General features: G+C 45.5%; 1 protein-coding gene across 1 annotated transcript in view; it reads left to right on the forward strand.

The window, feature by feature from the left end:
* Window positions 1–5,477: 5,477 nt before the first annotated feature.
* GNB4 (G protein subunit beta 4) overlaps window positions 5,478–18,330 on the forward strand; it is a 30,635-nt gene continuing 17,782 nt past the window's right edge. Inside the window, exon 1 of the mRNA XM_074547407.1 lies at window positions 5,478–5,632. The gene's annotated coding sequence lies outside the window, so the exon portion shown is untranslated. The remainder of the gene's footprint in view (window positions 5,633–18,330) is intronic.

Genomic DNA, 18,330 nt, shown 5'->3' on the forward strand with positions numbered 1-18,330 from the left:
GCCTGGGGTCAGAGCAGCACTGTAGATACTGATGGAGCTAAAGAGACAGCAGCAGCGTTTTGCTGAAAAGCTTCCTAAAAATGGTCTCTGTCTCCATGCTGACCTGGAATCCCAGCCTCTCCTATCAGATTTCCTGATTCATGACCATAAAACTCTTCAGGTACCAAAAGTTTTGTAAGTTAAATGGCAAAACTTCAAAACTATAAGCTTGAGTACCAGTGCTGACAGCTTGGTGTGAGCTCAGCCTCAGTGTCCAGGGAAAGAGAAAATCCATCTGTAATTATTCTGAATGCAACCCTTGACTGCAGTGAGTATTTCTTGTCACACTGCACCCGAGGGTTAGCTTAGATCCCAAAAGTGAATTTGTGAGTTTTACTGTAACGCAACCTCCACTCACAGAGTTAAATTCTTGGTTCATTTTACTGATCTTCACCGAAGCATTTGCCAGTGTGGCACCTGGGAGCTGGTGCTCTGCAGCCTGCAGGAAGCTGCCAGGAACTGTGCTCAGGGGGACAGTGCTGAGGTTATGTGCTGCAGGGCTTCGGATGTGAATGTGCTTGTGGGTGGCACTCTGTGGATACACACACTGAAAAATATTACACCTGTGATTTCCTAAGATTGGGTAGCAGTGGAATGCAAGAATCTTTCATTAAAAATGTGAAAAGCAGCTTGGCTTTGTTGTGATTAGAAAGTGGCTCATATTTGTAAGAATTTCTAAAGGTAATGAATATTCCTGATCATGCTTATTCAGTTGGCTTCCTGTCTTGTTCCATGAAAAGGCCAAACAATTTCTGAACAGATTGAACAAAATAATACTTCTTTAATACTCCTTTCTTCCTAATTCCACACTTTTACTACCCATGTCAGTTACTGAATGCTTTGTTAAGCTCCTTTCATGACTACTCATTTTCTCTTTTGTCTGCACTCATTACACTTTATACCTGGCACACAACTTTAATGTACATAATACTCTTCATTGGTTGAGGAAGTAACTGAAAACTCACAAAAAATGATCACTTGCTGTTCTCTGGGCGGCACATTAGTCCTTGTTTGCTCCCTGCTGCACACCCTGTGAAATTCTGGGGGGTGAGGATTAGGTTTGGTATATTGTAAACTAAGTGTAGTTTCCAAAGCAGGATGTGGAAAACCCCATGCTCAGAATAGGTGGGAGAAGACCTACTCGGCTGAAAAGGACTGGGAGATTTTTCAAACTGAGAGTTAAAAAGGGATCTTCGTTGTTTCTGCCCCTCCCATCTGCTGGTCTCTGCAGCTGAAAATGGGGCAGAAAGCCAACATTGTGACATTTGAGCAGACAGCACTTTATGGAAGTGTCTATTTCCATTCCCCACCCATGGTGGAAAGGAGCCTTCTCCCCGGCCAGGGCGAGCAAAGGCGCTGCCAGAGGTACAGCTGATGTGAGGCTTCTTTTCCTGAGACTGGCGTTTGGAGGCAGACTCTTACATTTCTCTGTGTAGGTTTTCAATAAGATTCCCCTTCCTCTGCTTGCTTACTCCTCTCCCCCTCCAGAAGAAATCAGAGGATTTCTGAAACCCACTGAGGAGTTTTCTCAGCCCTCACGTGCCATCCTTGCGAGTGGGCTGGGCTGCAGCAGCCGAGAACTGCAGAAGCACCGTGACTGAGAAGAGCTCTGCCTTTGCCTCACCGAGTCATCTCAGACAGCAGTGAAATACCCTCTGAATTACAGCAGTGAAATACCCCCTGAATTATATCAGTGAAATACCCTCTGAATTCCAGCAGTGAATACCCTGTGAATTATATCAATGAAATACCCTGCAAATTATGTCAGTGAAATACCCTGCAAATTCCAGCAAGCACGTGAAACCCACACTGATCCCAGTGTCAAACTGATCTTAGATGGGAGCACTACAGATCAAATGTCTTTTTCAGCCCCTTTGATTTTCTTTTACAATGAGCACTTTCAGTGGTTCCACGAGTATCCTTTATCATTTTATCTGAAAGAAATTCGAATATATTCAGAAATACATGCATATATATAGGCTGCACGTAAAGCATCTATCCATGTATCCCCACTCCCCTTTCTTCTATTTAAATAGTGTTCAGTGATTGTTCAGTTCTCCTAAAAGGATGAGTCACTGCAGCTGAACAATGATCCAGCTGTGTAGCTTGATAAATTATTTTACTGGACCTCAAAAAGTAAATAGACTGACATCCACTATGATTATTTTTTGTGCTTACATTATTTTTCCGTAATTTTTAATTTGAATTAAATATTAGAAAATTAGCATGAGGCTATAAAAGGAACTGCTGGATTGGCAGCCCTAGAAATTGAGGTTCCCTGTTTCTTGGTAGCACAGGGACACTCAAAACACAGCAAAGACATTCTTCTCTACCTGCCCCATTAATCAGTGATCCTGGAGCAGAGCTGGTGGTGAGCAGCCAGTGCAGTGCCTCACACATTCCTTCCAGGAATTCTAGAGACATGGAAACAACATGAACTGAGCTGCCACCTCAGATGCTTTCCATGCAGAGCATCACCTGGTGTGCAGGGAGATCAGCCCTGCCTGGTGCTGTGAAAGGCCACTCTGCAGCAGCTGTGGGGTGACAGAAGAGCAGTGGGAGAGAAGAGGATCTCTCCCACCCCAGCTGTGCCCTGAGAATGCAGAGGGGTCTGCAAGGAAGGAGTGAATGCCAGACTCCAGTGAGAGTAAAACCAGGAGATTGAAGATAAAGCAGGAAAACCTTTGCTGTCATATTTAGAAATGAACTGAGGAAGGGATGTCTGAAGGAGGATATGTTTTCCATCATGTACATAGAATATAAAGATAATATGTGTAATCCTGCTTAACACAGCCATTAAATCAGTATATAAGTGAACATTTAAGTCTCATGGTCTCCATAAGGTTTGAATAAAATGAAGTGAGATTGCTCACTTATTAATAAGGGGTTAAGTGCCATTTTAGTTCCTAGATCTGGAAAGAGAGATGCAAAGTGAGGGAGAAGGGATGTAGATTAGCACATCTCCCCTGAAGAGCTGCAGACTGCAGTGGCAGAAGAGCTGTCAGACATTAACAAAGAAAGAGGATAAAGCAAAGGCAGTGGTGCAACTGTGGGGAGAACAGTGACACAAACAACCCTGAAGGAAACCAGCCTTGCCACTGCAGAGGAAGTGCACTGTCCCTTCGACAAATTCATTCTGAAGTCTGAATGAGCAGTTTATTTTTTTCTTTTGTTTTCCTGAAGTCAGCCAAAGGGGTTGTGTGATTCAGTCTCACCAGTGCAGGGGATTCCCTCTGGATCTGTGTCTCTTAGCTATGGGTTGGGTTTTTTTTCCTTTGACTTGTCTCCTGAGCAAACATGACACCTCCAGTGTTTTGGGAAGCAATGAGATAATGGGCTAATGAAATGTGGGGGCTTTATGGTACAGGCAAAGTACCAGGCGGACAGTGAACCCTACATTTCTCTGGAACCAAGAAAAGACATGCAGAGACTCTGGTGGTATTTTTAGTAATTTTGATTATACATGTCCCTGTCCATCTTTGTGCCTTTCAGCCTCAGCCCTGCTGAGACTGGGAAGTTTTTTAGAAAATGTCTCATTGCTTCCTCTTACCCCCTCACTGATCTAACACATTGTTCCACAAATTTCCATCCAAAGGTGTTTAGGGCGCTGCTGGAGCTGTCCTGGCTGAGGTTTGCAGTTCCAGCTGAATCAGCACAATCTCCAAACAGGTTCCCCTCCTCTGCCTTCCCTTCGGAGGTGTTTCAGACTCACTGGGCAGGAATCCAAGCACCACAGGCCTGCAGTAGCATTTAATCTAGCAGAAACCAAAGTTGCTGTGTTGGCTGTAGTAGCTCATAATTCAAAGGGAACATGTTAGAGAAACTGATCTGGATATTGATTTTAAAAACTAATCTGGCACTGTATCCCAAGATTTCTCTTTCACTGCAGAACAAATTGATGCCTTATATAAATTCTAAAATAATACAAAGCATATTGCAGAACTGGCATAAGAATGGCTCCATTAGGGGTAGCTCTGATTTTGCAGGGTGGGGTTTGGCATGTGAAACCAGTGATCAGAAGCTGAACTGGATAAAAGCTGGTGGCAAAACACTGCCAGCAGGAGAACTGGGGATTTCTATTTCATTAGGAATTTGTAACTTCATCTAATAAATGACTGACTCACTGGGAGTGAGATGAGCTTTACAAGAAGGGGCATTGCTGTAATTTGTGCTGGTTGGTCCAAGACAGGATATTGCTGTTTGCCTTGGACCACCACAGCCAGATCAGTGCCACCTCTGCAGGATGAGTTCCCCTTGGAGAACCCTGCCCTGTGGGCTTCATTTTCACTGCCTGCAACTGAAGATTCTTCCCTGTCTCCCAAATGAGTCATAAGGATAAATTATGTAATTTTAAATGTTTCGTTAGCACAGGAAGGACAAAACCTGATAATTGAATAATATGTTACTACCCAAACATCATCTGAACTTTTCTAGGGATTTCCTTGCTGTTATTTTCCAGAGCTGTTTGAAAACAGAAGTGAAATGGTGTGCTCATTCTGGGATGGTATCTTGTCAGTAACCACTCCTCAGGGTTCTGAAGATTGTATTAGGAAGAATGTAAGAGAACAAGCATATTTTAAGGGAGATCCTTGCACCATTTTCTCCCCTTTATAAAAATTTAAGTTACTTATGTGGTGATACAGTGACTCTGAGACAAGTGTATTTTCCTCAAATATGGTCCAACAAAATCAAACCCGTTCCTTGTTGATTTTTGCTGTGTGATCACTCATTAAATGCAAAATAAACACATTGCTGAATGGCAGCTGTCCTTTGGATAAATGGAAGACAGATGTATTGCAGCACAGGGAAGCACAACACAGACTTTGCAACCAGGACAGAGCTATTAAAATCATAGGCTTGAGTCAGTTAGGGAATGTGCATGTTTTTTAAGGCTGATTTAGGGTAAGCAATGAGCTGTTTCATTACAGTATGTACTGTACGTTCCAGCACGTGCTGTCACTAACACTGAGCCATGTATCAGTAACACACTAATAGCTCAAAGACTGCTTTACTCACAGAGGTTTTGCTGCTCATGGAAAATATTTTGCAAAAATTTGACAGTTTGTGTTGTTGAGGGTGTGGCAGAGCCGTGCTGAGGAGATGGAAGGTGCAAGTGTGCAATGGTTGGTGCTGGGGGCTGAGCAGGGCTGCCCTAGGGCTGTGCTGAGGCTTCTGCACAGGTGTCCCTGTGCCACCAGGGTCAGGGGAGCAGGAGCGACCCAGAGGTGTAGTCACCCTCAGTGTCCCCATGCCCCATGTCCTGTCCCTCACGGCTGTCACCCTCAGTGTCCCCCTGCCCCGTGTTCCTCACGGTTGACACACTCAGTGTCCCCATGCCCCATGTCCCGTCCCTCACGCTTGTCACCCTCAGTGTCCCCGTGTCCCGTCCCTCACGGTTGTCACACGCGGCGTGACAGAAGCTCCGCCCTCAGGGGCGTGGCGCTGTGCGCGCTCTGACGTCACGCAGCGCTGCCATGGCAACGGCCCGTCACGTTGTCCGGTCCATGCGGGCGGGGCGGAGCCGCTCCCGCCCCAGCAGCGCCATGGCGGCGGCTCGGTGACACCGCGCTCCGCGGCCGCCCGGACACCGCAGGTACCTCCGCCCGGGGGATGTCCCCGCGGCCGGGCTCTGCCGCTGGGCGGCTCTGCCCGTCCCCCGCGGCTCCGCGCGGCTGCCCCAGGGCGGTGCCTGGTCCCCCCGCGGCTCCGCTCGCCGCGCCGGGGCCGGGGAGCCTCGGCCGGGCGGGGCCGCGTGGGGCCGCGGGCCGAGCTTCCCGGCGCGGCGGCAGCGCCGGCCGCTCCCGCGGGACTGCGGGCGGGCGGGAGGCTCCAGTGCGCTTCCCGCCTGTGCCGCGGAGCCCGGGGATGGGCTCGGCCCCAGCGGGGCGGGCTCGGGCTCGCCGGTCCCGGGGAGGTCCCGGAGCCGTGTCCGGCGCTGCCCCCGCGGGGCCGCCCGGGAGCGCCGCGCCCGCCCCGCCCCTTGGGCGGCCCCATCCTTGGCGCCGGGGGGGGCATGGGCGGCACCACCGCAGCGCCGGGGGGGCGGGCGGCAGGCAGGCAGGCAGGGCTCGGGCGGCGCCGCCGGCAGCGGCCCCAGCTCCCCCAGCGCCGTGAGACCCCGGCAGGTGAAGCCCCGGGCGGGGGGAGCCCCGCGGGAGAGGGGCTGGGGCGGGCGCGGGGCGAGGGCGCGGTCCCGGGGTCCGCCGAGAGCGGCGGGACGGGCGGGCGGCATCACCCGGTGCCGTCCCGCCCGCCCCGGAGCGCGGGCACAGCGCCCGGCTCCGCGGGGAAGGGAGGGGCCGGGGTCGGGGCCGGGGCCGGGGCAGGGCCGCGGAGCGTCCCCCGAGGGGGTGCTGGCACGGGGGTGCGGAGGGAAGGAGAGGCTCGGTACCCCGGGCTGGGAGGTGAGGAGCGGGCGGGGCGGGGCAGAGACCTCCGGTGCCGCCGGGCCCGCTCGGTGACACACCGAGGCGGTGACAGTGACACACGGGGCTGAGGGCGCCGCGGTCCCTCCGGCCGGGGAGGAGCGCTGGGGGTCGGGGGCAGCCCGGGTGGGCAGGGCCGGCCGGGGCACGGCGCTCCCGGCAGCACCGGCCGGGCCGGCCCCGGGTCCTGGGCGGGTGCGGGCAGCGCCCGGCGGCTCCCGGGCCGGGGGAGCTCCGCTCTCGGGTCCGTGCCTGGCCGGAGTAGCACAGCTCGGTTCGCGCTCAGCGTTCTGTAAATCGGCTCTGGCTGTGACTTGCATGCCTTGCGTGACTGCTGTGGCAAAGGTGAGTCGGAAGGTGCTCCCCGTCTTTAGGAAAAGTGCAAAGTCATTAGGTGCTTTTTTTGTCATACTTCGTAGTTATTTCTCATTTCCCCATCCAGATTAATTTTGAATCTGCTTTTTTAATTTTGCACTTGTTGCTGAGACTATCATCTTTGATAATTTTTTTGTTTGATTTCTGTTGGAAATTTTAAAAAGCATCCAAGTTGCTACCAGATATAAACGTGGTAGACTAGTTTATGCTGTAATATTATCTGAACTAAGGCAAAATAAGCCTCTGATCTGTTCCCTCCTGTTAATTATACGGTTGAGGATGTTGTCTTTTATTAGGCTGCTTATTGTAGCTTGGAAAGTACATGATTTTCCAGGATGGTTTTCAGTTCTGAAATAGAAGCAGGGTAAGTCTCAAAGCTAAGTATGAGCTGATGAAAAAAGTGCTTAATTTAATTAGGTATAATCAGTTTCTGAAGCAATAGAGTGGATGCTCCTCTGCTGGGTGGAGAGTACTGGGGAAGGAAGGGGAAAGAATGGCAAAATGGTGCAGGGAGCGGAAACAGGTACCAGCCTGTAAAATCCGGGGAGAGATGAAAACTGTTGTGTAGGAATAGCAGGGACATGAGTCTGCAAAGTCATGGGAGTGCTCAGAGGAAAACCTGGAGCTGCTTCCTGACTTGTGTTAGAAATGTGGGAAGTGATGTCAAAGATGGTCACTAACCTGGCAGTGGAGTGTCAGCTGCGGGAGATGCAGGGGCTGGGCAGAGCTGGGGGAAGTCTGGAGCTGTGCTAACAGGAATAATAACTATATCAACAAATTAAGATGAAACAAACCACATGACAAGCGCACACAGTCCTGAAAGTCTCTTAATGGGATGGGAATCTTCAGTGGGTTTTTTGCAGTGTTTGTTTGTGATTTCTGAGCATGATAGCTGTGGTGAAGTTAATTTGTGCTTCCAAAGAACAGACTGATGTTATCTTGCAAGAAGGGGGCTAGGGAAATGAGGGAGATGGTAAGAGTATGGAAGTGTCTTGCTGTGTGTCTGCTCTGGCAAACTGTATTTTGAATTGTCATTTCTCTAAAATAATCAGTTTTCACAGTGGATAATGTAGATGAGTTGTACAGATTTAATAGGCTGAGAATTAAGGCTGCTATAATAGCATATAGTATATACCTTTCAGTTGTTAATCATGAAAAAAATGGAGTTTCAGGTTACAGATGTGTCTTTTTCTCTCTTCGGTATTGTTAAAGTACTACAGCAAATAGCTGCTGCTCTACTTGAGCCCTTTCCTGAGTGCTTGGAAAGTTGGTCTTGATTAACTGCTCAGGTCATTTAAATCTTAAATAAAAAATTGTTGGCTGTAAATGTCATGTTATAATTATGTTAGATAATGAAAGTTTCAACTGTATTTTCATGTTGCTTAGTTGAGGACTGATGCATCCCGTGTTCTGTTTGTCTAAGTATTTTAATTTTCAGGTTTCTAAAGAAAAATGTAGGACTCAAAAACCTAACTAGAAAACCTTGCAAAAATATTTTTGAATACAGAACTGTGTAGTTCTCTCCTGGACCATTAAGAAACATGGCACAAAATTTATGAATATAAGATTTTGAAGGTGAATAAGAAATAAAGTAAAAAATCCTGACAGTATCTAGAGAAGTGATCTTCTTGAGTTACTCTTCTTTTCTGCCAGTGTCTTTAATTTATGACTGCTGTGTTACTGAAGACAGTAATTTATATTTTTTATATCTCAGAAGTGACTTTGAAATATCAAACTAGTAAAAAATTCAGAATCTCTGAGCTTGACGTGCAGTGCAGGTAAATACTTTGGGCCAGAGATAATGCAGTGATTGTGTTTTGTACTTAGCACTGTCTGGAAATATCAATGCTCAGATTAATGCAGCTCCCCAGTGCCTGGAACTGGCTGTTTAGAAAGTATGCATAATATTGCTAATCAAGAAAACATTTTCTAAGTTCTACCAAATTTTTTCTCTATTCTAATTGGATGCAAACCTGTCACTTACTTCATCTTCGGAAGTGTGTAATTAAATTTAGTTGTTATTGTTTTGTTCTTGTATGCAACTTCTGTGTTTTGCAACCCAGAGTTTTGTAATAGAATTTACATGAAAGATCTGAAACAGAAGTACAGCAAATGCTCCTGAAAAACAGACTGTGTGCTGTTCTCTGGAGGCTGTGCTTTGGTGCAGAGGGGCTCGTGGAGCTGTCTGGAGAACAGGAGCCGGCTGCCCTGAGCTGCAGCTTTGGTTGAAGGATGGCGCTGCTCGGGTGTGGGGTGATGTCTTCAGCAGGGTTTGAGCAGCAGAGCTGCTTTGCAGAGAGCCTCAACCAGGAGGGGAGCTGGGGATGCTTTGAGTGAGTGTCAGCGCCACCAGTGGCACTGGCTGTGCAGATAAATCCCTGAGGTACTGAGGGGCAGCGCCAGAGAGCTGGGCTGGGGCTTTATCAGAGCCACAATTAACACAACTGCAGATGGACACTGGCTGGCAGATACTGATGCAGTTCATTGGAGATGGTTTCATTTCCTTTAAGGTGTCTGGGCTTCCAAAAGTTTCCAAATGCTGACACGTACTAAGCCAGGTTTTGATTCAATTACTGCAACTCTTGCAATCTCTTGCCTTCCAGAAGGGCTTAAACTGAAAGATGGCAGTGCCTGATTGTATTGTAGAGCAAAAGGCACTCTCAAGTGCCACCTATTACATAAAATTAGTTCTTTGGGGCAAAACAGGTTTGACAATTTGCAGGAGCTGTTTTCCCCCTCCTTCTTACTTTAGATCTCAGACAAATATTAATCATATGGATTTTCAGTGTAAGCCAAATGTTTGAGTCATTGTGAATCCCAGTGTTTTGAAACATTAAAAGAGCTGAGTAATGTTAACATTGAAATTATTGTATAAGGTTTTAATTTTCAAATGGGGTGGGGAGGAGAACAAAATGAAATCATAAAATCAATCCCAGGATTGAATGTGCTTCTTAAATGAGATTGGTCTTGGAGCTGCTTTCAGTGAGTGTCTTGGCAGCTTTACAAGGACAAATCACCTCATTGCAATCAGCAGTGGGAACTCTTGGACCTGCCTGGTTTGTTTTCATCATGCAGGCATTAATTCAGGTGGTCAGCATCTAGTCTAGCACAGAGCATCCAAGCAGTTTCAGGATAACCTGATGATTTAATTCTTGTTGGATTATATTTTGTATATGGTTTTCCTGATATATATGTAATAAGTATTTATAACATAAATTGCACTTGTGTAATTTTATGTTTATACATTGAAATGCAATTTGTGTGCATTTAAAGTCTTGCATTAAAATTAAAGATGCTCTTTTATGATCTCTTGTGGTATTTAAATTGGTTTGTTTAAAATATATATTTGATCTGAGTATATTTCTGGTGACCCTTTGTGTCATAATTGGTTGCTTTAGGTGATTGTTCATACAAAACAGTTTTATTCCTAGCTTGGAAAAGGAAGATATTTTTCTTCTTTCAGTTCTTGATTTAAGTTGAGCTTAGTTGTTACTGAGCTGAAAAAAAGTATTCAGTTTCTCTGTATAAATGTTATGCCTGTCAAAATCTGATTTCACACACTACATTTAGTGTGTACCTAGTGATTTTGGTCAGTGTTGATGATTTGACTTAAAGATTTTGACAGTGCAATGTAATGTCGTGGTACTAAAAATTAATAAATTGGAGTACACTAGGTTTTAGGTAGTTAAATTCTATAAAAGCTTTCTCTCCCCCAAAAGGTCTGAATTAGGTTAGGACCTTGTGTTTATCCTGTGTTGCTTTTGAGGAGGCAGACTGGAGCCCTTCCCTTTGCTTGTGCACGGTGCACCATTTCTTTTGATGAGAAGATCAAGGTTTGTTGTAATCTCAACATGAGGCACGATAAAGCAGAGTTAAAAACCAGCACAGCAAAGTTTCCATGACAGCATTAAGTCCAGATGCCCTAGAATTTAAAGAAATTAATCATGATGTTAGTACCATTTTCCTTCCATTGAATGGTAGGAAGGGCACAGCAGGGGGGTTGGGTGCTCGTGGCAATCTCGGGGAGAAGAGCAGAGGCCCACAGGGAGGTGTTACAGCTTTTATAGGACACCGAATGCCTCTTTTCAGTCTCACTGACACTTGTTGGACAAGAAACTTCTTCATTGCTTTTTCAAGTAGTTTTAATACAAGGTGTCTAAATACAAAATTAATTGAAAGTATGGAGCATGAGATGGCCTGGAAATAAAACTCTGGCTTTGGTGCTACAAATCCAATCTTAATTTCTAAGATAAGCACCAGAAAAGGGGAAACTCCTCTTTTGTCTTGGAAGCATCCCAAAAGAGGGAGCTGGATTAATGATTTTTATACAGCAAAATAAAAATAAAATGACAGTCCAGAGTAAATGTCCTGTAAAGGAGCATTTGATGGTGTGAGTGCTTCACTGCAGTTGCCCACACTTTAGGAAAAAGCAGCTAATTTGGAAGGTCAGGTAGCTGAAGATGGGAAATGATTAATGCTTTTTTTCCCTGCTCATCTGTCAGACATTCTTTCAAATGCAGATAGATGGGCATCAAAAGCCAAACATGCACTTTGGGAAGGGATGGAGTGAAGAAAGTTGACTTTTCCTGGTGGTGCTGCTTCAGAAGCTCAAGGAATTCTCTGTTCTCAGTCTCTACAGAAACCTCATGACCCTGAATCGTAGGGCTCTGATAACTGTGACAGGATGAGCTGAAAGGCCGACAGCCTCAGCAAACAGCTGAACTGCTGCAGAGTGTGAGCTGGGCCTGTGTTTGCCTTTTCTTTCAGTCAGGCATCTCAGTGCTTGGTGTGGAGCTCCTGAGCAGGAGCTCAAGAATCTTCAGCCACTTTTACCAATCCATCAGCCACCATTGCTGAGGAAAAACTCCCGTGGGAATGCATATCTCAAACATTAAACCCAAAGGCTCCCAGGAGCAGAGTCTGCTCTGTGCTGAGGGCTGGAACAGATGGATTTAGCTGAGCTGCTGACCAGGGCTGAGACATGGAGGGAGCCTTTACAGCAGCAGAAGTTCCAGTGGGTTGGAAAGACCCTTGAGCAAAGCAGGTTGTGGAGCCGGGGGCTCTCTCCTGGCCATGCCTGACTCATTATTCCTCTCTGTAACCTTAGGCTTTGTCTCCAGAGGGGAATTCTGCTATTTATAACCTAGTGACCATCATGTGTTCATAAAAAAGTTTTCATATAAAAAATGAAAAAGTTACACTTTGTGGAAGACTACTGCATGTGGGAATCAATATTGTACTTCTTTGCAGCAGCAGTTTGTTTCTCTTTTATCCTCTTCTGTTGGAAACAATCTGGGGCCATTTTCTTTCCAGGCAGATAGGTAATTTCTGACTTTGTACCAGTTAAAAATTACTTCTACAAAGACAGCCTTTGTTTTGAGAACCCTACAAGTGTGGAGATAATTAGGAGCACAGTGCTACTGATTTCCTTAATGTAACTTCTTTCTTCATTTTGAATGTTATCTTTTTTAGTAAGTGACTATTTGAAAACAGACATTGCAGCTTGAGAAACATCAAAAGTAATTCCAAGGAGTGTAGATTAGATACATCAGTCTGATCACAAGTGGTACCAGAAGTGGCTACACAGCCCATATGCTCTTAATCCTGTATTTGCAGTAAAAGGGTGACAAAACAGTACATGGGGTTTTTACTTCCTAGCATTGGATTTCTGATCATTCTGTAGTGTGAGATTTTTGGTAGATTTTTTTTTAAGTATATGAATCTCATATAAATGTGAATCTCAAAAAATATTTTTTTAAAAGGTAGCCTGAACTCTAGTCTGGAAGAGAACTTAATTTTCATGGCTTCAAATGACAAGTAATTGACCGGAAATGTATTGTGAACCGAAAGCAAAATTAAAATGAGACCCAAGGGCCGTAGTTCTATCTGCCCTTTGGATAATTGGTGTTAAAAAAGCTGAGATGTTTATGTTGCCTCGTTGTGCAGTGAAAGGGTGCAGCTGTAAGCTGTGTTCAGCTGTGGGATGAGCAGCACATAAAGCCTCGCTGTGCCTGTGGTACCAAGGGAGTGCTGGATGGGGAGGAGGGAAGGGGCTGGGACCATGGATCCATCAAGTGCATGGCTTCTGCTGATGGTACATCTGAAAGGATATAGTGTGTGTGTGTGTAACTGGTACTGCTGGGCTTTCTGCTCCTCAGGAGAGTGAGAATGCTCCACTTGCAAAAGCTGTCAGCCAGAAATTATTGCAGGCAAGTGAACAGTCATCTGAGATGAATGGAGGCACTTTTCCTGCAGACACTATAGTTTCTCTTAATGTGTATCTTCTCCATTGACTTTAAACCTCAAATTTTCTGTGCACTTGGTGCTTTTTATGCATGCTGTGCAGTCTGCTCCCTCTCAGATAACAGGAGGCTGCTTCAGTAATCTTTTGTGCCTGTAGGTGCCAGACCAGATTTGATATGCATAGCACTGCGTGGCCCTACATGATGCCACTTCAGTAAATACCAATGCATTAGCCCTTAAAAAAATCCAAAGTCAAACTTGCTTAGAGATGGATTTAAATGGAAATGAGGGTCTTTCAGAATGACTTTGAATTGTCACTCTGCAGTACACTTTTCCTACTAAAATGTTAAAATGGCTTCTGGGTATGGCTGGGTATTTGAAGAGACAAAAGCCCTCACCTCACTCCATATGTGTATCCACCTGTCTATACCCAAGGAAGAAATTGGACTGGAACCATCTCTGTCATCTTACTTAGGGTTATATCTTTCTGCTTCATTAAGATCTTTCTTGCTATTTCTTACATGTTTTGAATTGCAAAAACAATAATAATTTGTTCAGTGATGGAGTGTCCTGAGGTCAGTGAACCAGGTTTTTACTGCAGAATGATTATTATAGTCACAAAAGACAAGATCATTTGAATTTCACATGTAGTTCTGTTTGCAGGGAGTGTGATAAAAATAAATCTGTGCTTATGTACCAAAACATTTTGACCTGGAAACGAACATAATGAATATAAGATGCAAGAATGTTAATTTTGGAAAAAATCACTGTTGGACTGTGAAATATTCATGACTAAAAAAATTCCTTCCTTCCTGTGCTTTTCTCAGCCTTATGCTTAACACTGAATTTCTTGAGGCTTTTTTCTAGAATTTAGAATGTGTGGGTTAAGAAGAGTAAGGCCTTTCTTGTATGTGTTTTATGAATGTACTTGGCTTAGACTTCAGCTGGGTATTAGAAATAAACTCTCATATCTCTGAGCTTAACAAACCAGTCTCATGAGCTGTCAGCCAAATAAAGGGCAACAGTCTCCAGTCAGCAATTTTTTTTTTACTAGTAAACTTTAGAATCACTTCACTTAAATTTCTAAACTGATTTCCTTTGGCTGTTTTGTGACTGCTGTCAGCAAGGTCAGTGTTTGTTGGTCTGTTTGTCCTCCATGGAAACCACCATCAAACCAGCCACCAAAACCAGCATGGGCCGTGCCCTGGGGTGCTGGGGTTGGTCCCATGGAACCACAGAGTGGTTTGGGTTGGAAGGGGACGTTGAGGATGCCCCAGTTCCAGCCTGGCTGTGTGGGTTCACTCCTGAGCCAAGCGATGGCTTTGAGAGGCAGCAGCACCAGGGGATGTGCTGGAGCTGCTGCTGCCTCTGCTCCCCTCTGGCTGGAAAACTCCAGGGTGATGTTCACAGTGCTGAGTCTGAAGGTGAATGCAGAGGTTTAAATTCTGTTCATAACTCCAAGTAGTTCTTGTGCTGTATAGAAGTGTCTTGATGTGGCAGGCTTTATTTCAAAGCCCTGTTAGAATCCCTGGCTGAGTGTGTATGTGGGTATAAAACAGCACCTGTTTGTGCTCGTTATGGTGAGTGGGCCTGAGGTGTTTTGGAGAAGGGAGGAAGGAGCAGCCTTTGTTGCCCTGAAAGTGCCGGTGCCACCCGGCTGTGGGTGGGGTTGTGTTCCTGGTGTGGCTGCTCAGGCCATGTGAGCGCACCAAGAGGAGACTTGAACCCCACTTTGCTGGAGTCTCTCTTGTGACCTCCCCACCCCAGCTGGCCATGCAGTTTCTGAGCACACACATCCACTGGTCCCTCGGAATTGGGGATGGTCTCTCTTAGAGGAATGGGTGTTTAAGAAAGTTCTGCTCATACCCTTCCTCTCGAGAGGCGTTGGTTGATTATTTCCTGTTTTTGTACCAAAGCTATAATGGAGACGTATCACTTTAAAACACTTCCAAAATGTGCAGAAGTGCAACAATAGCACTGACCTCAGCGAGCGAGGTCACACCCAGGCTGCTTCCTGTTTTCTTCTTGGGGAGACCAGAGCCCTGAGCACGGAGAGCTCTCCCTGCATCTGCCTGGGGATCGGAAATCAGAGCGCCACTTCGTTCCTTCTGACTAAATGAACATAGAGAAATCTTAAGGAAAAGATTCAGTTAGCATTTCCAGGCTTATTTTCTCAATTGTAACCTTTTTTTTTTTTTGAGGTAATAACCATTATTTTCTTACTTGACTGGTGTGTGTAAGATGTTCTGCAGTTAGTGCACTTCTCAAAACATACATTAAAGATAAAGAAAGAGGGGAGATGCCCTGAACAGGTTTGAGAGGGGAGATAAAGACCAAGGTACACAATGGGGCAATTATAGCCCTTACATACTGTTATTTCAACTTATCCCAGCATTATTCTCCTGGGATTCAAGTATTAGTTGACCAATATAAAAGCTCTTTGCTTTGTTGTCTTTGTTTATTGATGCAGTACTGCTACAAGTCAGAACAAAGAAGGCTTGGGAGAATGGATAGCTGGAAAGGTCTTTGAGAAACAAAGGAGAGGCAGCATAGGCCCAAGGTATAGTAAAAAAAGCCATTAAATGTTTCATTTTCCTCAGTGCAGAGCTGAGTATATGTGTGATTCTCAAACAGCTCCACCATAAAAAATACTTAATGTAAAATTCCACCTGAAATAGTTGCTATATATGAAAGTATGTAACTGCAGCACAGCATTAATGCATTTGCTTTACATTACTGTTGTGCATGCAGAGATTTCACTTGATGTAAGGCTTTGTCCACTGTGTCCAAGTTTGTAGATTTTGAATATGTCAAACCCATTCTCTTCAGGCTGTAAGAGATAGAACCTCTTTTTGTTCTTCTCTTATTCATGGCTTTGGGGAGACATAAATGACTGGGCAAAGCTGCCAAAGTCTTGTTTAGTGTCACTAAATGAAGCAGTGTTTAATCAAAATCTTCTCTGGCACATCCTGAGTATGTAAAATGTTGGTCTGTGTGTGTGCTGGCAGGGCTCAGCTCCAGAGCCAGAACCCACTGTCCACAGCCTGAGTGTCTGAGTTAGCAATGTGTCTCCCTTGAGAGAGCTGCAGTGTTTCTTGGTGTCTTTCCCCTATATTTAGTAGAGTGCTGTAGTTAGCATTCCTTATGTTCAGCCACCTGTGTGATCACATGAAAGCCATGTGGAGCCTCCTTTCTCCTCCTGTCTGTTGATCACTTTGAGATCATTACTGAGTGAGATCTTTGAGATCTTGCTGCATAGGAGTTGAAAACCTGAGGTTGATACATGTAGGTAAGCACTTGTTTCAGTTCTAAAGGACTGATTTTTTGATAGAAAATGACATTCTTACTGAAATAACTGTCTGATAGCTCTTAAGAATCCAGTCAAACAGACTGTTCTTTTTGCAGCCCCTTTAATCTCTATATATTTGGCACGGAAATAGCAAACCTTTGTTGTGGGGAGGGGCATATTTACACTTCTCTAGTAACTCTTGCAGAGAAAATTGTATTTTTCCAGCCACAAGGTTTTGAGTCCACAGGTTCCAAAGAGAGTACTTTGGAGACAAGACCCTGGGGTAATTTGTCACTGCCTGCCTGTATAATGAATTAAACTGTTAGCAAATGATGCTGCTACTGAATCAGGAGTAGTGTAAGGAGTCATTTATCTGTGGAGAGCTCAAGCCTGGCAGTGGCTTTCCTGGCACTAGATAGACTGTGCAATCTGACTTAGTTAATACATTGCCTTGGGAGGCACTTTATTTTGGTATCAGTAAATTCACTTGTACAAGTCTGAGGAGAAATTGCACTGAGTGCAGCTCAGCCTGGAAATGGCTGAGGGCGGGGACGTGCTTCCCTGGTACCCTGAGCTGCTGCTTCTGATGGAGGCACCTCGTGTCCTTGGCTCCATCCCCTGCTGCTCTGGGTGTCCTGCAGTGGCACAGCCTGGGCTACCAGAGGTGCTGAAAGGTTCTCCCCTGTCCTGTTACCTCAAGGCCTCAGCAGGTGGAACTGTTCATAGTTCATCATGCACGTGTATTTGAAGAGATGCCTCTGACCTCTTTCATCAGAGGTGCTGCCTCTGAGTGCTGAAAAGCAGATACCATGAGTATTCTGCATCTGGGCAAACTCAGAATATTTTTTCTTTGATTCAACATTTATTAAAACTGTGAATAAGTCAGGGAAGTAGACATCCCATTACCCCCAGTCTCCTGAGATGGCAGGAGGAATCCTCACTCACTCTTTCTACCAATACAAGAGCTGATGGCTTTGCTGTGTATATGACCAGGCGTGGTACGGTTGGGCTCCTGGGGAAATTTGTATCTGCTGCTCCTCCAGGCTGTGGTATTTTGATCTTGGAGGGGAGAGTGAAGAGGCACTGTGTGCTTTGTTAACCCAGTATGGGTTGGTGAGGAATCCACTGAGGTTTTCAGTAATTTGTGTGAGGAAGTCTGCAACACAGCCATCACCTCTGTTCTTGGTAATCCTTGTAAGCCCTGCCAAACCAGTCCCAGCATTGAATCTGATAAAACCCAAGGTGTATACCTGATGCCTGGTAGCACACTTGAAGGTTGTGGTGGTGTCTTGCCTCTCTGCAGTGAGGACAGGTTTGTAGGATGCAGCCTCTGTTTGCTGCCAAGCATCTCATTGTGTGTTCTTCTGTGCTTCACTGCTCACCTCCCTGGTAGGCTTAGAAACAGTATTACAGCAAGTGAATCTAGTCTGGGTAATGGTCTTTGCACATAACTACCTCTCTTTAACCAGGCTGGAGCATCAGAAGTATTGAAGCAGACACAGATGCATACATGAGTTCCAAGCTTCCAAGCATGTGCTGGTCTTCCTGTGTTGGAGTTGTGAGTCTGGTGGCATCAGTAAGATGTTCCCACAGGAGTTTGACAGGAGTTCAGAGATGCTGCCTGCAGAGTTGGTGTGAATCTGGAAATGCATTGTGAGAGCTTCCTCCCTACCCACTCAGTTTCTGTAGCTTCCTGTGGGCACATGAAAATAGTGCTTGAAAAAAAATAAAAATCCCAAGTGGAAGCATCTTTCTCCCAGTTCTGCTAAATATTTAATGATCTGAGCACACAGGCCTTTGCATTGGGAGCTGCTGCCAGGCAGTGCAGCACTGTTGGATACACTTCAATTTAATAGTTGAACTGCACTTAGTTTGTTTACTGTGGTATCTTGGTGTTTATACATAGCTTAATATCTCAGTTGTTCAAATGCTGTGTGCTGGAAAGGAACTTTAATGCTC

The sequence above is a fragment of the Zonotrichia albicollis genome, chromosome 9, assembly GCF_047830755.1.
Source record: "Zonotrichia albicollis isolate bZonAlb1 chromosome 9, bZonAlb1.hap1, whole genome shotgun sequence".
Lineage (NCBI taxonomy): Eukaryota > Metazoa > Chordata > Aves > Passeriformes > Passerellidae > Zonotrichia > Zonotrichia albicollis.